Genomic DNA, 8,202 nt, shown 5'->3' on the forward strand with positions numbered 1-8,202 from the left:
GGATGACGTGGTCATTGTCTTCACGGGCCGCAAGGGCTGGGAGTCGATTGTGTTGGACAGCTGGGGTGGGGGACGGTGGGGTCGTTTCCTTGGTGACTGGGTACGATGGCGAGTTGGAACAAGGTTGCGCTGATGAGCTGGGGAGCGTTGACGATTACAATGGTCCAACAACATCCGGTGAAGCGGGTCTTGCGGATAGTCTACAAATTCCACTAACTTACCGTGGTCTATCAAATACTAGATGTAATTTTTCAAACCACGGCATTGATCAGTGGGATGGGAGCGAATGTCGTGGAATTGGCAGTAGGGATGATAGGGGATTTCTTTGATGGATCAGACATCGGGTTTAAACCAATTGGTGTTCTTGAAGCGGTTGTAGATGTAGGACAAAGGTGGGTTAAGAGGTGTATACACGTGAGGTTGGGTGCAAGTGACGGGTGAAGATCACAGAGGCGGATTAATATAAAGATCAATGTCAGAGTCCCTGGGTCGCTTGGGTCGGGGGTCATGAGCTGATGTAGCAGCAACATGCTCAGTTCGTTCTGCAAGAGCGGCGAGACCGTTTTCCTCCTTGATGTACTTGTCCACTTTCTTGTATAGATCATTCAAAGTTGGTGGGGTTGCCTCGCAGCAGAGAGCGGCTAAGTGGAGAAGTGGGTGTCAAACCATTCTGGAAGGCGATGATGATGACCGACTCAGGGGCAGAGTGGTCGAATGACAAGACAGCTTTCTTGAAGAGGTTGAGGTAGGATTCGAGTGGTTCGGATGGTCGCTGATGAGTTTTGAAGTTGGTAGCCATTGTAGGTTGCTTGGTGCGATTAATTATGATAGAATTCTTGGGCAAAAAGTGTTTTGAAGGTGTAGAAATTGGTGCTAGAGGTGGCGGGTAGGTCAAAGATCCATTTAAGAGCTGGACCTTTAAAGGTGGAAGGGAAGAAGCAGCACAATAATCCATCCAGGTGAGTGTACATCGTCAAACGCTGAAGGAAGTTTTTGATATACTCAAAGGGACAAGTGGAACCATCGTACATTGTGAACTTGGGTTGCTAGAAATGTAAGGGGGCAGTAGTCTCTTGAATTTCTTTAGTGAGGGGGAATCATCAAATTTCTGGAGGGTTTGCAAAACGGCCTGGGACATATCCTTGCTCCCATGTAGGTCAGTGATGGGGGGAGACACGTAGCTGCAGCTAATTAAGGTGGCGACTTCAGCCTGATTATTTGCTTCAGAACCAGTGGCAGGTGGCTCAAGGTGAGCAGCCCTAAAGGCATTGTATTGTTCCTGGCTGATCGGCGAGCTCAGCATTGGTGAGAGGAGGTGGCTCAACTTCCATTATGAAAGTAGGGAGGGAAGAAGTTGATCACTAGGGGGTATAGTGGAGTGAGTTGTCGGATTCTCAAGGAACCAGCCACAGACGACGCCAAATGTAAATGTCTAAATTTATCCTGATGGATTATTATGACATTACACCAAGTTAAGACTTAACTCTTAAGTTAGGGTGATGAAAAGGGAAAGGTTTTGGATGTTGTTAATGGATGCTCTTCATGAGAATGAAGATGCCTACATATCTAGTCTGTATATCGGAAGTGGTAGAGAGGTTTTATAACACCCGGCTATTTCTATTTATTATTTTTATAATATATTATTAATATTAATAATAAGAATAAATAAAATAAAATAAAAAGGATAATTATTAGAAAGAGATAGGGTAAAGAGAATAAACCCAATTCCCTATTTTTCAGGGGTTTTGAAAAAAAAAAAAGGAGAGGAGGAGTTTTACTGAGAGAGAAAAAGGGGGGCTTCTTACTGGAGATACGGAGAGCGTATAACGGTTTTCTATGATTTGTTGGGTTTAAGGGTGTTTACACGAAGTGGCTAGATTGTTGGACTTGGGATCGGCTTCATAAGCATTACTAGTTCTTCGTGGCATATATTCCACGTACAAGCGATATAGCGATACACTGTCATAGATGTTATAGATCTTCTATTAATTTTGGCTCTCAAGGTGCAAGGCAAATACCTAGTGAATTGTCACAAAGGAATTTAACGTTGTTTCGTGATGTTATACCCCGTTGGCAAAATATTCACCTGATTCGATTTTTGATTTTAGTGATTGGTTCTAACCCGACTGATGCATTGACTCATGTTTACTGAGTTACAGTGTTAAAGCTTCCCTTTGCAAGTTGTATATATATAAATCACGAATCACTGTAGAGATTCTTTGGTTTAAACTTTACCTTGTGAGCATTCATCATCTTTGACGGTCCAGATACTTAAATGATTAGCTAATCAAAGTATATGCATATATGTGTGCCATCCACATCTGATTGGTTGTTTTGAATTTTGCTGAAAACGTAAGAAGAAAACTGAGTTCCAAACAACCAACCTGCTATTGAGGTCAACATCACATGCCTTAGGAAGGTGAACAGATTCGGACCATGATTTTACTTCTAAGTTTCAAGTTAACGAATTGCCACCACTGCTCATATGTTATACTTTATGTTGATGGTCATGATCTCCGAGTTTGCAAGTCATTGTTTCATTGAAACATACATGGAGTTTGGTACTCAATGGATTTTCGTCTCACTTATGGGTTTCCTGCTAACCATGTGATTGGGTCGGGTACAAATTTTGATTCTTCGAGGTTTCGGTTTCTTATTGTTGATCAGCTTGATGTTAATGCCCAGGATGTTCAGGTACGTTTTAAATTTAGAGCATGTCTTCAGTGCGCAGGTATTTATTATATTTAGTTGATTACTTTTTTCTAAGTGCAAGATAGTGATTATTGAAATTTGTTAAAAGTATATATTACTGCTGAATGTTGCCTTCGCTTTAGGTTGACTATGCTATGTAGTACGTATATCAATTTGCCATATGCTCAAAGACAACTTAAAACGATTGGTGACAATTCTATGCGTCAGAAATTCTATTCGTCAGAAAATAGTTTTCTGCATAGGGTTTGATCACAAATTGCATAAAGCTAGGGGGAGAGTTAGAGTTTTTGTGAAACATGAAAAAGTGAGTTTTATGAGTCTTCTTTCTAACTCAATTGGCCTTGTCCAATTCCGAGTCCTGTGGAGACAGCTATGATGTCTGGAAGTTTGGTTGACAGAAAACAGTGTGGCAGAATTCAGTTTCTACGCAGTGTGTTCGAGTCCAGTTTTCATATAGTTAGAGTGAGAGTTAGTATATTTGTAAAACATGAAAGAGTAATTTCTGAAAGTCTTCCTTTCAACGCAAAAAGCCTTGTAACGTTTGGACACTTATAGAAAGAGTTGTGGTCTTCGGAAGATAGTTCGTCAGAAATCTAGTTTGCTGAAAAAATTAGAATTTTTATCGTTTTCAACTTAAGTTTTCTTCTAGATGGGCTGAGGTTGGGACTTCGAGTTCTACATTAAAAAGTATATCTACATACCCTAGTTTCTAAATAATTAAGTTACATGTCATTTGGATGAATGTAGGAAAATTATAGCATTGACTATGTGGATGGTAAGAACTACGAAGACTTGATTCCAATCTTGAAAGGTTTGGATACGTAGGCAGCTTTGAGCAAAAGTGCAGCCACTACACTACACTACGCTATATCTATAATATATATATTAGTTTGTGTGATAACTATATGATTGTGTTAGAAATTACTGTTGTTTTGAGACTACATAAATATATATGTGTGAAATAGAAGTTGTATATGAATATAGACTTTAATATATGTGGATCTGTTTTGGACATTAGTGTGTGTGGACTTGAATTTGGGCTAATGAACTATTTGTTTACGATATTGTGTTTATGAGTGTGGTTATGTAAATTGTATTTGTTTGATATAAGTCTGTTTACATTCAATGATATTTAAGTGCTTGATTTGGCTTGACGTGCAAAAATGACTCTCTGCATGTGTGGTCTGTTTTGACATGAGTAATGCTAGTATAATTATAAGTGATAATAATGTTTTAATGTGTCGCCCACATCTTTAGAACTCTCCACGCCTCAGGATTTGGTAATGAGATATTATGACTTGTGATGTCATGCGATAGATGAGTATTCATTGAATGTGCCATGAATGACCCAATAGTTTGGACTGCCCTAGAGAGGAACTAAGGTATTCGCCTTGCGGGTTGGTCGTATTCATTGAATGTACGGGAATGTAGGGTTGGGTATTCCTTGAATGTGGCGAGAATGACTCAGGGCATTCATTGAATGTGCCATGAATGACCCGTTAGTGTTATGATGGGTATTCTTTGAATGTGGCGGGAATGACCCAAGGTATTCATTGAATGTGCCATGAATGACCTGAGATTTTATGGCCAAAGAGGCTATGATTATGTGTATGGAAAGCCCAGAGATGGCTGTGATATAGTGATACTCGGTGGGAGAGAGGCACACGTGTATGTGTGATTTGGCAAATGTGTGGAGTGCAAATCGTGGAGTAGGAACTAAAGGTTGGGTTGAGTCTGTTTATAAATGAGTCAACAAGATAATTAATAAGCAAAATGAAATATTGATTTTACGTGTGATGGAGTTATTGCATATGAGGTATATGATTTCTTATGAGAAATGTTTACGTGGTTTGTATGAGTTGATACTCACAAGGGATGAATGTACTCCTTAGGTGTGATATTTCCCCATTCTCATAATTAGACGAGTGGATTTTAAGTAAAAGTATATGAATTGTGTGATGTTATGGATGTGAGGTGTGACTGTGAATAATATTAGTAAATGATTGTAATTTCTATGTGACTGCGAAATGACTATAACTTGATATGTTATTACAAAAATATTAATGACTTGTGATAGTCTGAGATCTATGGTTATGCAAGTAGAAACCTTATGACGTAATGATATCATATGAATGACTACCCTGGATATAGGATTATGATAAGTGGTATTCTCCGAATATGCGGGATGAACCAAGTTATATCAATTAGACTTAAATGTCTTAAATGAGGTTTGGTTATGAAATGGAAATTTGACTGGCTGAGATAAATCATTTTATTGTGATGTCTAACTCTGTTTTGCAGGAGGGTAGGATCTATTAATTCTTTTTGCAGGGACGTAAATATCTTACCCTAAGACGACGTGTTGGCTTAAAGGTAAGGTGTATCAAACTCGTATTTAATTAGGTTATTATATGTGCATTTAATAAGTGGAATATAAGTGGTATTTATGGTGTAAATTATTTTGGGAAAGTGAGAATGATGAGTACTATTATATGAGTTAATCTTGGAAAATGGGAATGTATATTGGGATTGAAATCTTACTTGGTAAGAAACTACCTGCCGTTTTGAGAAAACGGAACTAACTTGTCTTCCAAGTCGAAATGATGGTAATATTTTTATATGTGAATTAAGAGTGGTTCTTTTGGTTTTAATTTGATCTCATATTTTAATATTGTGGTTGATAATGAGTTATTAGCGTTTGGTTTCATCCTGAATTTTCAGAAGATGGAATAGGGTGTGAATAATTCCCTATTTTAAATTTTCTGGAAAATTTAGGGTGTGACAGGTTTGAATTAGTGACTCAGGTTAAGATCAATAATCAGACTGGAATCAAGCCACACGTAGTTCTAGAGGGTGGCTTTTATAGACGTTGAGAGTGTATATCACATGCGACACGTGTACTGATGAGTACAGGTTTGCGGTCGAGATGAGTGACATGTTTCCATAAGAGGCACATGGGTAGTAGCCATAGGCGTTTAGGCTTGTTTGAGTTAGCATAGGGAGTAATGATGGTGAGCTCTTCGTAATGATTGTGAGTTCTCTGTAATGATGGTGAGTGATTGTAATGGTTTGTGAATTACGGCGGGAAGGAGGCTTAAGGATAATGTTGGTAATAATGACAGTAGCAGTTGATTATGTCATGAAGTGGAGTCGAGTGAGGAGTCACTGGTGCTGATGTGTGTGCGAGTCTTTAGATATGGCGAGTGCCTAGAGTTGTCTTCAAGTGTGACGGGTATCCATATATCTAGGGTCGAGTTATATTGAAGGAGTCGTTGTATGTGAGCCTTGTGCACATCATGTCTAGTGGGATGTCCCTTACACTCACCAACTCTAACCCTTCGATCTCCACTAATAATCCTCACTTATCTCCACGCTCCCCTCCATTATTCTCCAGAAAATACTTGTCTTCTCTCTTTTATACATGTAGTCACAAAAAGTTATAAATACATTATACATGTACAGATGTACCATATATTAAGTATTATATAAACCGTATTAGAAAAGGTCTCTTTTTGTACTTCAGCCTAGGTCCGGCCCCGATTGGCGTTGCAAGATGCAGCTGTGCAGGAATTCATTTCTCCATTTGTTTTTACAGAGAAAAGAAGAAAGTAGCAGAAAGAGCTGCTGCATCTCAAAAAGCTAGTGAGCCTGTTGTCAATAGTTCAAGCAATCTGGCGTCTCCTACTTTGTGAAGAAAACCAAGTGAAGTTTCATTTGTTGATCCATTCAGTGTTATCAAAGTCGTACGATTCTCAACTTGAATCGTAGGACTCGAGTCGAGTTGTAACTCAATAGATCATAATTGTACTAGTAAATCATTGATGACAGGAATCGGTAAAAAATCAGGATTCGAATCGCAAAATCGTAGGAATCAGAAATAATAACGATTCATTCGATTCAAAAAAACAACAACAGGTAATCAGCAATAGATCAAGAAAAGAAGAAAAAAGAAAAGAGAAGATAGAAAGAAATCAGAGAACTTAACATGTAAGTTTTCATACACTTCTAATTCTTCTTCTATTCTCCTTTCTTTTCTTTTTTTTCGATTACGTCTGAATTCTCCTCCTTCTCAATTTTTTTTTTCTTTTGTTGACAAAGGGTTATATAGGTTATATGGACCTGGGGTTAGGTCCAACCCAACCTAATAAGACCTGGGTCAGGTCCATATAACTTAAACTCATATTCTATTCTGAAAATTAGGCCAATTTCACCCATTTTCAACCAAATTTCAGTCTTTTTTCATAAATTTCGACCATTATGTCTCCATTCTACACATATATAATACTTTTTAGAGTATTATAAGTGTGGAATGGAGATTTGGGGATTTCTCTTAGGGTTTCTACTTTCTTATACTCCAAAGCTTTCAACATTTCTCTTAAAGTGAAGTTCAAAGTTTCTTTTCCTACTATCTTTCTTTACTACTTTAGTTTTCTATTTGAACATGGCTAAAAAAAAGAAAGCCCCAAGATGATGTTACATGGAAACATTGCACTAAGGTGGGTGATGGGAAAGAGGCAAAGCTTAAGTGCAACTATTGTGGGAAAAAGTACTCCGGAGGTGTTTTTAGAATTAAACGTCATTTCACTTGTACTCATGAAAATGTTGTTGCATGTGCTAAAGTTGAAAGTGGTGTAAAAGAGTTTTTCTTTGAGCTGTTAGAGGAAAATAAGATGAAAAAGCAATTGTTAGGTGATAAGTATGATGGTGGAGATGAAGAAGGGGGTGCGGAACTTGTAGGTGAGAAAAGGAAACTTGCTTTAGATGCTTTTGCACAAAGGTTTCAACCATAAAGAAAGAAATCAAGTGGTACTACAACTACCTTGAATTCTATTTGGAAGAAGCAAGATAGAGATGATCTTTGTGTGGATGTAGCTAGGATATTGTATGTTAATGCTCTTCCATTCCATTTGATCAAGAATCACTATTTTATCAAAATGTTGCTAAGTTTGGGAATGGATTTAAGCCACCTAGTTACCATGAGGTGAGGACAACATTTTTAGTGAGAGAAGTGAATAGAATTAAAGTGGACTTGATGGGAAAGTACAAGAAGGAATGGAATCTAAAAGGGTGTACCATTATGTCGTATGGGTGGACCGATGGAAAGAATCAATCAATCACAAACTTTCTTGTCAATAGTCCCAAAGGGACTTTCTTTCTCAAGTCCATTAACACCTCAGATGAGACTCATAGTGGGAATTATCTTTTTGAGCTTTTAGATGGTGTTATTGAAGAAATTGGAGAAGAGAATGTTGTACAAGTGGTAACCGATGGTGCTTCGGCTTATGTTAGTGCTGGTGCAATGTTGATAGAAAAGAGGAAGACAATATTTTGGAACCCATGTGCTGCCCATTGCTTGAACTTAATGCTTCAAGATATTGGTGAGTTGCCTACACATGTTAATACTATCTCAAAAACTAGGAAAATAACGGTGTTCATATATAGGCATGGATGGGTTCTAAACAAGATGAGGAAGTGTACAAAAGGAAGATA

The sequence above is a fragment of the Coptis chinensis genome, chromosome 9 (assembly GCF_015680905.1).
Source record: "Coptis chinensis isolate HL-2020 chromosome 9, ASM1568090v1, whole genome shotgun sequence".
Taxonomy (NCBI): domain Eukaryota; kingdom Viridiplantae; phylum Streptophyta; class Magnoliopsida; order Ranunculales; family Ranunculaceae; genus Coptis; species Coptis chinensis.